The 18084-nt window shown below is 38.7% G+C and overlaps 1 long non-coding RNA gene across 1 annotated transcript; it reads right to left on the minus strand.

Annotated features, from left to right (window-relative positions):
* Positions 1–814: 814 nt before the first annotated feature.
* LOC109142528 (uncharacterized) lies at positions 815–2660 on the minus strand. The gene is made up of 3 exons (XR_002042995.2): positions 2160–2660; positions 1492–1583; positions 815–877 (listed from the first exon to the last, which is right to left on the minus strand). It is a non-coding gene; the product is annotated as an uncharacterized LOC109142528 (long non-coding RNA).
* Between the last annotated feature and the right edge of the window lie 15424 nt (positions 2661–18084).

Here is an 18084-nt window from a genome sequence, read left to right on the forward strand (position 1 = left end):
AATATATATTATATATATATAATATATATATAATATATATATATATATATATATATATAATATATATATTTACCATTAACTGCACTATGCCTAAAAACTGGCAGAAATAGACATATACCACATTTAACACGCATCAACAGTACAAAACATAGAATTTTCCCACCAATCTCATGTTAAAACGTTTAAAATGCACTTTCGACCTTGACTGAGAGCTTAAGTTTTTAAGCTCTCTTCATCTATGACAGTGATGACCTATCCACGTTAAAAAGTACAGAAAAGAAGTAAATATTGCAAAGGCCAAGGCATGGTAATAACGCTCACATTAAACTTGAAAACTTACTATAAACTGTAATATGAAATGCCTACAAACAGATATGAAATATACATACTGTTACAGCCACACATGGCAGAAGCACAAACAAGACTGATAGAAGAAGAAGAAGAAAAAAAAAGAGCAATTTCTTCGAGTCCAGTGACAGCCTATGCATAGGAACAAACTTCAAAAGGTGCTACACAAGTAGTTAACTTATTTTAGAACAAGAAAACATCCATGCTGACTGTCACTGACGATACAGTGGATACAGTGTTTGCCTCTTATGAAAACTGCTTGATTTTCAGCTGCTGTATCTTTGCATTCAGTTTGTGTCCATCCAAGTTCTTATGATCTTCTGGAAAAACTCGAAGGTATACTTGAGGTTTTCGGGAAAGGCTAGATCAAGGACATAAATGAGCCCAAACAGCATGATGAACCCCATGATGACGCTGGCAACATTGTTGAGGACTTTTGTGTTCTCAATCACACATGTCCCTCTCTTTGTTGAGGACTTTTGTGTTCTCAATCACACATGTCCCTCTCTGCATCCTCAGCTGCAGAGGACTGAACAACAACACAGAAAACAAAAATAAGTAAAATTCTAAACAACAAGCAGAAAATCATATACAAAATATAAATGCACAGTTACTACATAGAGCAGTTTAGAGCAACAGTTCATCAGTTGTCATGGTGAGTAGCAACATAATGTTAGCAGCTTTATGGCTAACATTTTTCAGTTTTAAAACTATGCAATTGTAGTGATCCTTTTGGAATCTACCACAGAAAATATTCAGCAAAACTCAAGAGTGTGAAACCAAATCCATCCCCACTTATAAAGGTAGGTGTGTCTGCGTGTACTGTGTGTGTATCTTTGTATGATAATTTACAATGTTGCATTTCCATTTTTGTATAAACCAAGCACCACTCAACTTGCAAGCTTTTTTGGTATGATGCACTGCAGTGCATTATTGTAGTTGGAGATTTTCTCCCCTCCCTTTTAGGCAAAAGCAAATTCCACAGCTCCTTGTCTCTGATCATGTAGCACCTATTTCCTCGTGTTATGAAAACACCATATTTCCAGCTGTGAAATACTTCTATAAATGAACAGCTACAAACAAAACAAAAAAAACTTAACCACCATAATACAGTGAAAGTTAGTTTGATGCATTCATACTAACCGAGTCTGTCATTGCCAGGATGCACTTGATCTTTAGCCCTTTAACTCCTCCTTTGCTCTGGAAGATCTGAATCAGTCTGAGAATTGGTCCATCTGTGACAGGAACTTAGATTTAGTGGCTTTGTGGTGATCTGCAAGAACCCTGCATTCACCTTAAAAATGTTCAACAACGCACAGACATGTTACTTGACTGTCATAAAGGGAAGCAGGGTTATTGCAATACGAATTGCAGCCATTAATCACCATGGACAATAATAACACTTGACGACACACAAACATTTACTTTCTTCACTCTGCTCAAACAGGGCAGGCCATCTATTTTAAATAGATAAATATTTTTCAGGTTTTACAAGAGCCAGACATCCAACACCCAGACTATTTAGTGGAGCCTGACTGATACTTAATTTTGGAGGCCAAAACAACACACAGTTTTTGCAATGATCCTTCAAATACAGCTCATAATTCATATTAATGTACACTTTTCAAGTGAAAGTTCTGTGGTTATAACACTAGTCTGAGCAACTACAGACACTTATCCACCTTCATTCTCCCTCATGTATCTTAGCTAGCTAGCCCGCTAGCCAATGTCTGACTTGACGGTAAAATTCGTCTCACTTCACGGTCTTTTCACATCAAGCTTTTAAAAATATAACAAAATCGAGTACTCACCAGGGAGTGGAATTACAGCAGCTTTCTGTGGCTCTGTAAAGTAAAATCACGCAGGAGAGTTGGCAGAGGTTGAGTCAGAAGTCTGAAGAAGGACCAGGAGAAACAGAGCCTGAGAGCGCGTTGCCTCGCACATGCTTGTGCATGCTTGGGCGGTCCCAATTCAAATGAAACACATTTGTTTTGAGTTCATGTCAAGATGAAACTATTACATTACCACAATTAAATGTACATATATTTAGTGTTTACTAGACTTATTTAAGCAAATCAAACAACAATTTAATGTGTCACACCAAAGAAGGGCTTGGATCAGTTTTTTGAGTGCACTGGCATCCATTTGCTTTTTAGAAATGGCTTGGTTTCAGTAATTCTGAGAAAACTCTCTCTGTTTAGTGCTGAACAGAGAGTGTGCAGCGGGTTTATCAGAACCTTTTAGCTGGAAACAGATGTACATGTGTGTAAGAGGTGTGAATACTCACACACACACGTATGTACACATGCATATACACACACACAGACAAACAGACTTATCATGAAAACAAAATAAGAAGTTAATATAAAAGTTATTATAAATTGAGTCATATGTAAGTTCAACTCCCATTTTTCAAAATAATGATAGTAATCATCTTCTGTTATTCTATGTGGATAGTGTGATGCCAGTGCAGCCCCAGAAATAGCTCCTGCTGCATATCCACTCTATAATCAATGTGTTCCCATAATAATTTTCTGTGAGACTGGCTGCTCTATGGTTCCATTGAAGGTTGGAGGACACAAAGATTTAGTGTAAATAATCTATCACAAACACTGTAGAAATAGTTGTTCTGTGAGACGCTCATATAATGCTATAAAATCATGCATGTCAAAGGATTTTGTTTTGCCCTTTTGCTCTAGTTTCAACAGTTAGTTTTTGCTCTAGTTTTCAAACAAAGTGCATGACTTTCATTTTTATTTTGAAGTAGACCACAAAAGTTATAAAACTGTTTGTCCAGTTCTTGGATCTGGCCAAAGGCACCTCCTGATCTTTCTTATGGAACCTCACCATTTTATCAACTCCACTTCTACACACACAAATCCACAGCAGCATTAAATTTTTATCCCCACAACCACAACCAATTATTGACATTAACAGCAGTTTTATAATTCCCTCAAAGTACAGGCAGACACAAGTGTCTTTCTTTTTACTGGTTTATTTGAAGCTTCTCTCTCCAAATCCACTGTGAAAACTTAATAATGTTAAGAAAATATAAACAATGTTAGCTTGACATAAATAATAACATGCACAGCATGTGGAATTACGGAAGCGCATTCCATTCACTGGATAAAAAACAATTAGACACAGATCTCGTAATTATGAGAAAAGCTCTCGTAATTACGAGATCAGGAAAGGTGCCACATTGGCCACTTCACTTCGGTAAAGTTAGAAAGATATTGGATCAATAACTCTTAAGTGAAACGTTGTTAAAACACAAAACATGCATATTGTCAACCGTAGTAAGATAGACAACAAGCTACAACCTAATGTTCATCAAAACGAGCCATCCTCAGAGCCACACCAAGAACATTACACTGTAAAAAATTTTACTGGCGGGTGTTGATGTAACATAGATTTTACATTTAATTTGACTCAGATATGTCATCTTCCACTTACAACGAACCAAACCAAGTTGGCCTAACACATTTTCTCACATGATGATATCATGTCGACCTAACAAGAATTTTAACACCCTAATATCAAAGATTTTCCAGTTGGTAGTACTTCTACCCCACAGACATGCGCGTTGCAAGGCTGTATGGGGTTTCCATACCTCTGCGCAGGGGCAAATTTAAGGGGGAACGTACCTGGTCATGACCAAGAACTTCAACGTTTGCCTTGCTGGAAATAGTGATTGTCTTTTATGGTAAGTACTAGTGTTTCTTTACTTGGTTTACAAGGTGGATAGTGTTAATGTCATCATGTGCTACTGTAGACCTATATAAAATGAATCAGTTGTTGTGAATGTTTATCGTCTCCAACGAACTGTGTTAGCTAAGTTGGGATTGTTAACTGGTGTTAGCTTCGCTAGTCACGTCTACCACGTTAGCTACAGTATACAACAGTTTAGAATAGTGATGCACGATATGAAAAATGTCAACCAATACCGATAATTTTCTGCTTCTCATGTCCGGATAACTTCATATTTCAACCCGAAAGTCCCCGTACGGGGGACAGCATGACGTGCATGCACAATACAGATGATCAGCGTCTGCTAGGAAGCATCAATCCTGACATGTAGCATACCAAAATGACAGAGAAATTCAGCTAAAAACTCTACCAAGCATTGCTACCCAAACGAAACATAGTTCAATCCCGAAGCAATTATCTGGGCATGTAACAAAAACAGAAAAACGAAAACAGTGCATGCCCACTTTAGCGCTTCTGATAATTCCACCACTTGAACCAAACCACACAAACGTTGCGTTAAAGCAGAGACTCTGCTGATTACAAAGATATGTGTCTCATCACTGTGCCATGAAAACTCGGCGAGCTAGCCCCCAAAGAGTAGCAAAAAAATCCACAAAACGATACAGTATGTCTTATCTTTGCTGTTTTGTGTCAAAAGTTCTATTCCAGCGTGAAGAAACTGCTGCTAATGTCTCCTGCTATGTCTCTGCTTTAGTTTGAATCAATCACAAAGCTCCTGGTTGTTTACATAAAGACAAAGAGGCTTTGACAGTGAAGTGTGACCTCTTGCTGCCATACTACCTTTGGGTTTACTTCATTCTGAATCGTCATTGGTGGGTCAAAGGTGAATGTGGGCGGTACTAATCGATTTTCCTAACTCTGATTGGTCGATAGGTGAAAGGTGTCAATCATCAAACAGTCTGTGTTGTTTTAGCCTTGGCAGCACCGCTAGCTGCTACCACGGCTGCTTCATATTCTTTTAATATCGCTTGTTTCAAACATCGCGTAGTATAAAAAGTCTTCTTTCCTCCTCTCGTAATCGTCGCTGAAAAACTTTTGCAAACAGCAATGCTGTTGTTATCTTCTGCCACACTGGTAAAGACATGTTCATTATTAGTCTGGCAGAGACGGGGCCAGGCTTGGGTCCTGCCAATACGGCACGATAGCTTTTGGGGCTATGGAAAACTGTGATGTAGCATGCTTAAAGCCAAATTTATCCTGTCTTAAGTGTTTGGGTTTCAGGTGATCTGGTATTGTAATTTGTAGGCTAGAAAGCAAAACACTGTAATTAAATAAGTGATTTAATACTACATACTATAAGGAATATAACAGTTTAAAACCCATATAGTGTCTGTAATGTCTACAAATGTTTTTTTTTCACATTGAATTCATATGTCATGGCAAAAAAATATGTTGGTAATGTATATATTATCAAAACAATGTCTGAAGAATTTGTATTCAGGAGTGGGTTCTATGCAGTGCAAATTCTGCAAATTTGAGTTCTTCAGAAGAGTTGCTACTGAAACATTGTCGGCTTCGTCACAAAGGTGCTAACTGGCCGTGCATTCACACAGGGTGCATTTGTGTGTTCAGAACACCTGGTGAACTAAGATCACACCTTTCCAGGTCACACAGAGAAACAGCAAATGTTCAATATTTCAGTGTGAACTATGTGACTTTAGAGAGACATGCAGTGAAAAGACTTTTTTGAAGCATCTTGGACACCATTTAAAGAATCAGGAAACTGTGCAATGTCCCATACGTAGATGCACCTTTAAAACTAACATTCGTCCAACACTTACTTCCCATTGAAGTCGAAATCATAGAAATTGCTTACCTCAAGACTATCGAACTACAGTAAGAAGCAGCACTTTAAATAAACAAGTTGATTTGGAAGGGTCATCGCAGGATAATGTGAACGCAGATGAGATTGAGGACAATGTTGAGGTTGAGGAAAATGTGGATAATGACACTTAAACACAAATTAGCTGCTCTGTTTCTTTCTATGCAAACAGTGTTGCATATTTCTAGAAGCGCAACTCAGATTCTAGTAGAAGATTTGCATAACATTCTGTCTTTTTCTAGTGCCAAGGATGTGAATAGTGTTAAAGAGGTCCTTTTAAGGCATAACATTGAAGTAAATGATTTGATTTTGCAAGATGTTTCTAATGCTTTAGTTGATAATAATCCCCTGTTATCAACAACATAAAAAAAAAGTCTTTCTACAGATTATCGCAGAAATTCATATTTCAATGAACATTTTTCTGTAATACAACCCACAGAATATCTTTACAATCCTTCTGATAAAAATAGTTTTGTTTATGTATCGATCCGTAAGATACTTGAGGTTTTGTTTAGGCAGGCAGATTTTTTAGACAAAATTGTATTTGATCAAGACCTTCTACCTGGCCTCTACAAGTCTTTTCAAGATGGGAAGTATTACAAGGAAAATGAGTTACTAGGACAGGAAACCCATTGTATTAGTTTGGCATTGTACACCGATAATTTCGAGATATGTAATCCGCTAGGCACCTTTGGAAAGATCACAGCTGTGTATTGGGTTGTTTTAAATTTACCTGCCAAGTTCCGATCCAAACTCCCTTCAATTCAACTAGCTCTACTCGGTGTTGATGAGGGACTATATGTTGAAGTACTGGACCAGTTTGTTAAGTGCACTGTATTCTGTGTGTGTGCTGATAACCTCGGGGCACATGGTCTTGCAGGGTTTTGTGAAAGTTCCATTAATGAGAAATTCTGCCGGTTTTGTTGATTAAGTAAAGACCAAATTGCCACAACTAATGTTCATGACTTTCAACTGAGGGATGTTGATGGGCACAACACTTTATTGAAGAGGAGCGGCTTGCACTAGTGGAAGAATTAAAAAAAAAAAAGGAACATGACCGAGATGAGGCAGAAGATAAGGATGACCTATTCCCTACACCGTAAGGAAATTGTGGAGATGCAGCCTATGGTGTCGGAGGTCCAGGAGAGAAGGCCTGCACTGTTTTCACCGGTGGAGGTAAGGCTTTATCATGTGAATTGTATTTAATTGGATTGGATTGGATTCTTATTGTATTGTTGTATGATTATGGAAAACCTGGTAAAGTCTTGGGATTTCACACACCCTTTCTCCCGGCCTGGAAGTCATAAACTTGAACTTCAATTAACATTTAGACTGGAGATGGACAGCATATTTGTTTATGATATCAATTGGCTACAGAATTTGATGACTATTTACTTCCGTTTAGACAAAGGTAATGGAAATATCAGGTCATTAAAAATGTTAAGATTTTGTAAGTAAAATGGATGGGGAAAGGTTATGCAGTACTGGTCATTATTTTCATGTTTTCAGATATCTGAAGAATTTAAACGTATCACAAGCAAGGATCTCCTTGTAACTTTCCGTGCATCACTTGACAAATATGCCAATCGTCTATTGAAGCTCTACCGGGCAAGGAAGGGAGCGTTTGGTCCAGCGATGAAAAACCTACTGGATAAACTTGATGAAGAGGTGAGCAGGGGTGGAAAGTAATGAATTACATTTACTCACGTTACTGTAATTGAGTACTTTTTATAGAGTAACTTGTAGTTTTTGAAATGTGTAATTTTTACTTTTACTCAATTACATTTTGACCCAAGTATTTTACTTCGCTACATTTGAAACCCCTCACGTTACTGAGTACAACATTGATAGTTAAAAAATAAATTCGGGCGGAAAACCACTTTGTCCCCGGAACTGAACGTCAATTAAGTGACCTTCCCTTGCGCGCGCCCTAGCCCCCCAACGCGCTGAAGGATGGCAGTTACAGGTGAGGTGGTTACAATGGAGGAGGAGGAACAGTCAGAACGGAAAGAAGAGGAAATACAAAACAAAAACCCTTGGCCCAACTTGGAAGAGCTCTTCGTGTTCAAACGCCAACAGGGGAACAACATAATAATGCAGTGCAAAATGTGTCTGCCCAGCAAAACGGAGCTTTCAGCCTACAAAACTTCGACGTCGAACTTGCGAAAGCATGTGGTGGTAAGTTAGCACAAGTGTTTTGTCCTTTACATTCCAAACCGTTAATTTATTATTTGTTTTAACATCCCATATAACAACCTTCCCATGTAAGCACGTTGTGCCGTGCCGTGCCGTGATGTTATTTTCACCATGATCAAGCGAAGTAGCCTAAGCGAGGGGGAGATAGTGATCGTTCAAAAGTATGGGTGAGTTGAGAAGGGCAGTTGCAGGTATTGAAGTTTGCTAAATGTGACGATAAATGAAATGGGATGTTTTGATAGTTTTGAATATGAGGATTTAGGCGATATAACTAAACTACACCACATAACGTTATTTAATATGTAGAGAGAATTCACAAGTTTTTCGCTGTCCTGGACGCCGAGCAATCACCACAGGACTATTTGCTTAGCTATTCTCTACCCTTATCTATTATTGTAGCCCTGTCACCTTCAGTTTACAGTTTACAGGTGCAGTGTGTAATATTTTTAGTAGTTTATTTCCAGAATTCATGCTGCCCATTCACAAATGTGACCTTTTTCATGAATACAAACATCATTATGACTGCATTTATGTGCAGAAATACCCTTCTGAAACCATGAAGTTTTGAAGTAGGAATTTGTTGACAGAATAGCTGTATTGACATTAATGGTTGAATTATTTTAATGAATTTAATGCCTAGCTAACGGCAGTAGGGCTATTCCAATCAGCATTTTTTATATAACAGAGTGAGTACAGCATTTGCTTTATTAGGATGAGATTGTTCTAGCTTAAAACACGTTATAGCTTTTAAATAGCATTTTTTAACATGAGTCTTCTGTACCTTCTTGTAATGTTTGTATTTACAGAGAAAGCATCCATCAAAGCTTGCTGTTTTTAGTGCATGTTCACAGAAGTCACTACAGGAGCAAGGAAGCAAGAGTAAACAGAGCAAGCTCCCAGTCATCCAGGCCCAACTAGCGGTGGGAGGTGCCATCCGTGCGTCTCAAGGGACAGTTGACCGCTTCCTCATCAGGCTTATTTGTGAAGGTCACCACCCCTTCTCTTTGGTAGAACAGCCAGCATTTAAAGAGTTCGCGGCTGCTCTCAATCCTCAATACAAAATGCTCTCCAGACCCACTGTTAAAAGCAGAATTGCTGAAGCTACTGCTGATATGAAGACCAAGTTAACAGCGCACCTTAGTAACATAGATCATGTTGCAACCACCACAGATTGTTGGTCTGCGCACCAAAAAAGCTACATAGGGGTCACCTGCCATTGGATTGATGAGGACACCTTTGAGAGAAGGTCCGTCGTGCTGGCATGCAAGCACCTAAAAGGCTCACACACCTTTGATGTCCTAGCCGGTGTCCTGGATGACATCCACTGCCAGTACCGAATTCGTGGTAAAGTGGTTAGAACCACTACAGATAGTGGCTCCAATTTCATCAAGGCATTCTCTGTATTTGGTGAGTGCGAGTCAGAGTCTGAGGATGCCAGGTCAGACACAGACCAAGAAGATTCAGAAGCAGAGGATGATGTTGAGTTTCTGGACACCTTCAGCATCCTTCAAGAGGATAATGGCCTTGAGTATCAGCTCCCCAAACATCAGAGGTGTGCATGCCACCTGCTGAACTTAGTTGCCACGACAGATGCTGACCTTGCTGAAAAGAAGAGCGACACCTACAAGAGGCTTTCACGTGCCACCTTTGGGAAATGCCAAGCTCTGTGGAATAAGTCAGGTCGCTCGCACACTGCAGCAGAAGCTGTGAAAGACAAATGTGGTCTTCAGCTCATTCGACCCAACAAGACACGATGGAATGCAACATACATGGCTGTGGAGAGAGTCCTACGCATCATAAAAGAACAAGGGGAGGATGCCATCAGGGGTGTCTGCGAAGAATTGAAAGTGAAAATGTGAGTTTTTGTTTTTACATTTCAAAATATTTAATTAGCATATCTTAGCATTTGTCATTCATAATGACTAAACAATGCTGATGCACAAGTATAAAATTAATAAACAAAACTGAGTTGTTGTTTTTGTATTTATTTGTCTTGTGCAGGTTGAGTCCAGTAGAAATTGCTTTTCTGGATGAGTTCTGCTGTGTGATGAAACCAGTGGTAAAGGCCTTGAATATTCTTCAGTCAGAGACCAACACACAACTTGGGTGGCTGCTCCCAGTGATTTCTGAATTGCAGTCCAAACTGAGAAGGCTGGAAGCGTCGGCCAATATGTGTCTTCCTCTCATCTCGGCAATACAGCAAGGAGTCCAGAAGCGCTTCAGAGTCATGATGGAGGACCGAGAGCTTATCTCAGCAGCAATTCTCCTACCCAAATTTAAGACGGGCTGGACTGACAAAGTTGAAGTCACTGAAGCAGGTATGACTCCATTGTTTAATATCACAGTGATCAGTAATTCCTTTTAGTCTTGTTCATTTGTTTTCTCTCAACAAATACATATGAACAACATTTCAATATAGAATCCAAGGAGTTTTATTAGCCACATGCGTAGAAATGCTAAAAAGCATAATAATAAATAAATAATAATAAAATTTACAGTTTTGTATTGTGCTTGCGTGTTTGTTAGTGGGAGGTGGGGTATTGAAGTGCACTAGTGGGCTATTGAAATGCAGTATGTTATATGACTTAGCTGATCGTAGTACTCTTTAAGAACAAATAGCTCTGTACTTAATATCCCTACGGTGTCTGTCATTAAACAGGACTTCTTTATGTGAGGCATCAACTTGACCAGATGGCAGATGCTGAGGTGGAGCAGGGTGCAGGGAGCAGGCAGCATTCATCAGACGAGGAGGACTACTTTTCAGCAATGAAGTCCCGCAAGTCAGAGGGTTCTGGGGAATTGGAGGGGTACCTGGCCTGTGCGTCAGACAGCATGGACCTGCTCAATTCCTTTCCAAACATTAAGAAACTGTCGTTGAAGCTCAACACAGGCCTTCCCGCCTCAGCCGCCTGTGAGAGGCTATTTAGTTCTGCCGGGTTGCTCTTCACGGCAAAGAGAGCAAGAATTACAGCCCAAAACTTTGAAAACCAGCTGCTGCTGAAACTAAACAAAAGCTTTACTGGTCTGAAATTGTAGATTGTGGGCTTCCTGTGGACATGTTATTGTGAATATTAAGATCCTGAAGCCATTTTAGTTCGAATAGTCGGATCCTGAAGCCATTTTAGTTTGAATAGTCGGATCCTATGTGCATTTTATTTAGATTTGTGAGACTTTGAATACTGTAATTCTTGCTGAAGTTCTTTTCTCATAATGTTGTCGGCTGGACAATAGGATTGAAAATGTTACAGAGCTCAGTCAAGGTTTTCTTTTAAGTCTGGATGTGCACTCATTCAATGTCGAGGCATATTAAACAACTTGTGCTGAACTTTATTCATGACTCATCCTTTTTGCGTTAGATAAATGAAAGTAATGAAGTAACTAGTACTCAAATTACATTTTAAATGAAGTAATTTTGTACTTTTACTTGAGTACATTTTTAGATGTGTACTTTTACTTTTACTCTGAGTAGAATTTAAGCAAAGTAAAGATACTTTTACTCAATTACATTTTTTCAGTACTTTTTCCACCTCTGGAGGTGAGTAAGGTGCTTTAAGAGGAGTATGTATGTGAACCCTTGCCTGGGAATTGCCTGGTTTTCTGCATTAATGGGTCATAAAATCTCACATGAGCTTCATACAAGTTAGTAGTGTAGATGAACACAACATTGCTTAAGCTGATGGCACACAAGAGATGAGAGTAAGAGTATTGTTTGTCCATACTAGTCATTTGGATTAAAATATCACATTTTATGAACCATTAATGCTGAAAACAACAATACCAAAGGTTTCACAATTTCAAACAGCACACTATAGCCATATTTACCTGCCCCCCCAGAGGGGGTTGGGCCAGGTATTGCAATGACCCTGTCTGTCTGTCTGTCTCTCTCTCTCTCTCTCTCTCTGTGTGTGTGAGATCTTTAGACAAGGGACATTGTATCTCAATAAAAGACAGCAGCTCTGAGAGGACTACCCATCTTCATCCATGAGGATGCATCCAAGTTTTTCCTCAAGTGTTTGGTAAGTGATTGTCTCTAATTTAGTTGTCATAATCTCCTATAATCTCCTTAATACCATCCTGCCTGGAAATCCCTTTTGGAAGTTTGACTGCTTTTTACAAACAGAGTAATTCTCTTTCTCTGGACCAGGTAATCAGAATGACTGAGTCCTGTTCACATACGCATTGTCTTAAGTTTATGGGTGACAGGCTGGTATTGCATATTGGTTATCCAAAGTTACTTTATCCAAAGTTACTTTCCTGTGTGTTTAATAATGTCTCTGATTTCCTGAGGCGACTGATACTGAGGATGCTGTGGGATTTGTTGGGATTTTTAATCATCTATGAAGATGATTGTGCCACCACACCAACAACTGTGCAAGATACCGCTGTTGTGTTGGAAGGGGCCATTGTACTCCATGACCTACCTGACCTCCACAGCATTTGCATACCTCTTCGGACTTCTGTATGCCATGAACATTGAAAACCCCAAATCACTGAGGTACACCTTTGAAGCAATTCAGACCATCTTTTTTCAAGTTTGGGTCTGGATGCTCACAGCGCATCAGGTCGCTGAAAGCAAAGCTTTTGCAGTAAACCTCTGTACGTTTCTGGACTTGTTTAAATGCACTAGACTTTTGTACGTTTCTAGACTTGTTTTGCTCTTTGGTCATGTCAGTTCAGTCTAAAAGATGTGCATATAGGTGAGCAGTTCTGTTCATTTATGGTAAAATTGGTAAGGATTACACCGGTGTCTTCAGATGGTGCTTGTAAGAGGTTCTTTTTATTTTTTTTATTGTGTTGTGGAATTTCAGATTCCTTTCAGAACACTTAATTATTCGAAATTTTGTACGCATTTGTTGAATGATTAAGGCTTTCAAGATTTAAGTAGAGTCTGTAATCCAGATATTAACACTGACACTCAGGTGTAAAGGTTTACTTGATTTTAATGCTCAGGTAAAGGTTAAAGTGTTTTAGTTCTTTGTTGTAAAATTAAAATGTGTGATTGGATACAGCAATCACAGGTGGTTTAGTTTGTGATGCAGCCTGAGTACTTGTTTCTGCACAGTGCCAAATGGTCTGTTTCATTTGCAAGAGAGACACAATCTTTGTGATCTTTATCTCTACAAATAAATCTTTTTTCAGTTGACAATGATTTGTGTGTGATCATTTTTTGCATGAATACATTTAAATGCAATTATATATAGCATATTTTAAAGTACAGGTAACTTGAAAAAAACATCAATCTTAAATGTAGAAATACATGTTATCAAAGCAAACATTTATTTGTTATTGTAAGAAGAATAATCTAATTTGGTCAACAACGAAAAATAAGTTGGCTGAACTTTAAGCCAACAGCAGATGAGAAGTTGAGTAAACTTAAAATTGTCTTGCATCATGTTGCCTAGAAAATTTGAGTTGAGATGGTCCCTTTTTTTTTTACTGTGTAGTGTTTACTAGGACTTTTCAGAATTTCTGGGATTTTTTATTAGGAATATTAATCAGTAACTTCAATATGATACAGTACTGCAGTAACGCTATCTACACTTCAAAATCTAGTGCCTGACTACATCGGTTTGTACGGTAAAGCATGTGAGCGGCTTCATGGTGACTTCAGGTGCACCTCGGAAACTCAGAAATCAAATAATAATCTCTTTTCTATGCAGATTTAGAAAAGTCATTAAATAAACAAATCGAATTGTTTTCTGACAACTCCTGGGGACATGTAGAACAAGAATCAGGTGGAGTTGGCAGAAAACAATTTGATTTGTTTATTTAATTACTTTTCTAAATCTATGTCGCCATACATTGTGTTGTACATTGTATACCGTTTGATGTTTTGGTGTCGTGATACAGGAAGCGAGGCCATAGCTCGGCAACCGCTTGATGTTTTGACTTCAAATTTCTAACACAGACTCAGGACCACATCTTTGAGAGGCCCAAGCATTTTGGTGACCTTTGAGATTCAAGGGGCGGTATAAGTAGCCAAAATGCATTTTTACTTATATCTTCATACTGCTTTGACTTTAACCTTGATTCCAGTGTTGACTGACTCTCAGACATCCCAATACATTTGATAAAGAACTGTGTAATACATGCATACAAATCTGGCGGCCATATTGAATTTAGTCAAAAACAAGCTTATCCGCTTTGTCCGATTTACACGAAACTTGATGGATATGGTCTTCAAGAATTATCATGCCCGTACATTGAAATGTCTCTAGTGCCACCAACATGTCAAAGTTTATAGTGAATTTAGCTTCATAACTTTGAACCCGTTGGTCCAAATTTCACAAATGAGATGCCGTTGGAATCCTTGGTTTAAGACAAGCATAATGCACCCTATGATTGAATTTGCGCCATATTGGATTTTCCGCCATTTTGAATTTTAGCAAAAATCTTCAAAAAGCATTTCAGTTGACACAGACTGTGTGATTTCCACAAGCCACACACATAGAATCTTCAGACCAAGCTGCACAAAAGTTATCATGTGGATTTTTTAATTTCACTTCAGTTTTCCCGTAGCAGCCAATCAAACTCACTGGCGACACCACCAAAATGTAAGTGAGGCCATATCTCTGCAACAGTGTAATTTTTTTACTTCAAACTACTAACACAGACTCATGATCACATCTTTGAGAGGCCCAATCATTTTGGTCACCTTTGACCGTTGGGGGGGGGGCACTATAATTAGCAAAATTGCATTTTTGCTCATATCTTCATATTTCTTTGGACTTTAAACTTAATTCCAGTATTAACAAAAATCTCAGACAGTCCAGTACTGTGTAATACATGCACAAAGATTAGTCAAAAACACGCTTATGATTACAGAGGGCACACACTTTGTCCGATTTACATGAAACTTGATGGATATGGTCTTCAGACCATGGCTGGCTGATGGTTGAAGTTTCATGTCTGAACTCCAAACGATTTTGCCGTAACAGCCAATCGAAATTGGCAGCGAAGCCACCAAACAGGAAGTGGGCCAATATCTCTGCGATGCCTTGATATATTTACATGAAATTTGGTGTATGGACTCATGACACCTTCCTGAGCAGGTATAGGCTTGCCTGCTATGCTGTTAGGAACCCCCATCGCTGCTTGCAGCTATATTTTGTTGTATTTTTGTTGCAGTTAATGAGAGCATCGACATTATATGTTTGATTGCATAATGTCAATATTTTGTTTTTAAAGATAACGCTTATCATTAATTGTTATTGCCATGGTGCTACTTGTGTAGCAGCCAGATACAGGAGTCCAAACACTTTGTAGTTTTTTTCGACTCAAATCTCCATCTGTGTTTTGTGCAAACATGGACTTGAACTGTAGAGATTAGTGATTTGTAACCTCAACCTTCGGCTGAGGTTTCATAACTCTGTGTCCAAAACTGTGGCAGGGCTGCCTCAAAGAAAAATTCAAGGGGGCGCTACGGAGCGTTTTTGCCATGCCCCCTAAATAATATTATGCAGCCGAATTTTGCATAATATTGGTCTTAATGACCATAAGAAGTGTCAGACAGCTCTGAGAAAGTATATGAGAGGCCAACACTTTTGCCTGAAAATCAGCCAAAAAGTCAATGGAGTGACATTTTTTTTTTTTCCGAAAAAATCGGCACTGTTGACTTTGACGCGCCGTCATGGCCACGCCCTCTGATGAAAAGTTGAGATTTTGATAACTTTTCATTGTGAGGCCTTAAGAACACACACGGCAAGTTTCAGTCACATAGGATGAAAGCCCTAAGAGGAGTTTGTTTAAATACGACCCCTGGAAATGACCCCAAAAACATGAAACAGCCAAATTTGGAACAAAATCGACGCCGTACGCTTTGCTGCCTAGGTCACCAAGAGACTTTTTTGTGTGTCTCGGTATGTTACAAATTTCGTACACGTGGATGAAACCGTGGAGAGGGGCCCCTCCGAAAACATACATCTAGGTGGCGCTGTAGAGCCATTTTTGTACGTCCCTGTGCGAGACCCCTGAAATCTGTAATTTACACCCGACTTTGGGGGGTAGGCAAATTTTCGTGAGTTTTTGAGTACATATAGTAAAATAAAATTCAGTGCAATGACATCTGATCACTCAGTAGTTCACAGTCTCTTTTTTAATACAAAACCAAATAAAAGTGTCCCAATGGAACAATAACGTTCCTTTAATTGTTCCTGGAATATTCCTTTAATGTCTTTAAGGTTCTTGAATGTTCCTTTAATGTCTTGCCGTTGCCGTTGCAGTCAGCGCGCTTTGTGTGTATGTCAAGTCAGGGGAAAGTTAAAAAAGTCAGGGGGCACACGTCAGGTGTGTGTGGTGGTCCTACCACAGACACTATTAGTTAAGGTGAAGAAGGGGTTGGATGTCCTCTTCTGGCTCAGGTGCTGGTTCCCTACTGCTTTGGGCAAGGAGAATTTCACTGGCTCGCCATCTCCCTCAACTAGGAGAATCCAGATCCACCTCTAAAGGTTTCTCATAAAAAACCTAGCCTGTATAAAGACAGGGCTAACACTACACAGAATCATCAACTTCTCTTATGGCCATATTCAATACATAAATCTCAACACACTACTGGAACACAATAGTGATTAAATGAATTATCTTTTTAACTGTACAGTTCTCTTTTATCTTAAGGTGAGTATTTTCACATATTTTTAATCAACATGAATTATTTTAGCTATTTAACCATGAATTATGATAATTGTAGCTCCTTTCCCATGAATTATGATAGTTTTAACTCATTTTCTCACATGAAATATGGTTCATTTTAATCCTTTAACCATTTCACACATTGAATTCACAATATTGGATTATGAACTGAAATTTAGCAAAATGCACCTTTAACACACATCAGAATATCAATTCAGGGCTTCAGAGTTTCTGCCTCTGTAATATATGAACATGCTTAGCAGCATTTAACAAGACACACACCCTAACAGATAACAGCAAATAAATAACACAACTCATTTGTTTCCATCAGATTATCAGAGCAAAACATGCGGTTTTTACGGTGGCCGGGAACCCTCAATGCTGCAAATAAAAGAAACTCTGCAAACAAAAAGAAACAGCGCTACAAATAAAAGAAACGCTGCAAACAAAAATAAACAGCGCTACAAATAAAAGAAACGCTGCAAACAAAAAGAAACAGCGCTGCAAATAAAAGAAAGAAACGCCGCTGCAAATAAAAGAAACTTCACAACGGAAGTAAATTACCGGGGACTATTTTTGCCGGTGCACCTGTAGTTTTTTATGTGAGCGAAGAAGAAGAAGAAGAAGTACAGAAGCGTATTGCATTCACTTGAAAAAAATAAATTAGACACATGATCTTGTAATTACGAGATAAGGAAAGGTGCCTTATTGGCTACTGCACTTCGGTAAAGTTAGAAAGATATTGGCACTTCTGAGATCAGTAACTCTTAATTGAAACGTTGTTAAAACACAAAACGCATATTTTCAACCATAGTAGGACAGACAACGAGCTACAACCTAATGTTCATCAAAACGAGCCAGCCTCAGAGCCACACCAACAACATTAGTGTTTACTAAGACTTTTCATAATTTCTGGGAATTTTTATTAGGAATATTAATCAATAACTTTAATATGATACAGTACTGCGGTAACGCTATCTACACTTTAAAATCTAGTGCCCGACTACATCAGTTTGTACGGTAAAGTACAAATCAGTGCGGTACCTTAAAAGAACTTGAAAATCACCCCAGAAGTAGCTGGGGACATGTAGAATAAGAATCAGGTGGAGTTAATGACTTTTCTAAATCTGCATATGTATCTTAGAAAAGAGATTATTATTTGATTTCTGAGTTTCCGAGGTGTACATGAAGGCACCATGAAGACGCTTTACCGTACAAACTGATGTAGTCGGGCACTAGACTACATCAGGAAGAAAGTGTTCAGGAGCCTCTGATGTCTTATGCTGTATTATTTATTGACGCTTGATCAGGGAGAATTA

This window comes from Larimichthys crocea, unplaced genomic scaffold (genome assembly GCF_000972845.2).
Source record: "Larimichthys crocea isolate SSNF unplaced genomic scaffold, L_crocea_2.0 scaffold55565, whole genome shotgun sequence".
Classification (NCBI taxonomy): domain Eukaryota; kingdom Metazoa; phylum Chordata; class Actinopteri; family Sciaenidae; genus Larimichthys; species Larimichthys crocea.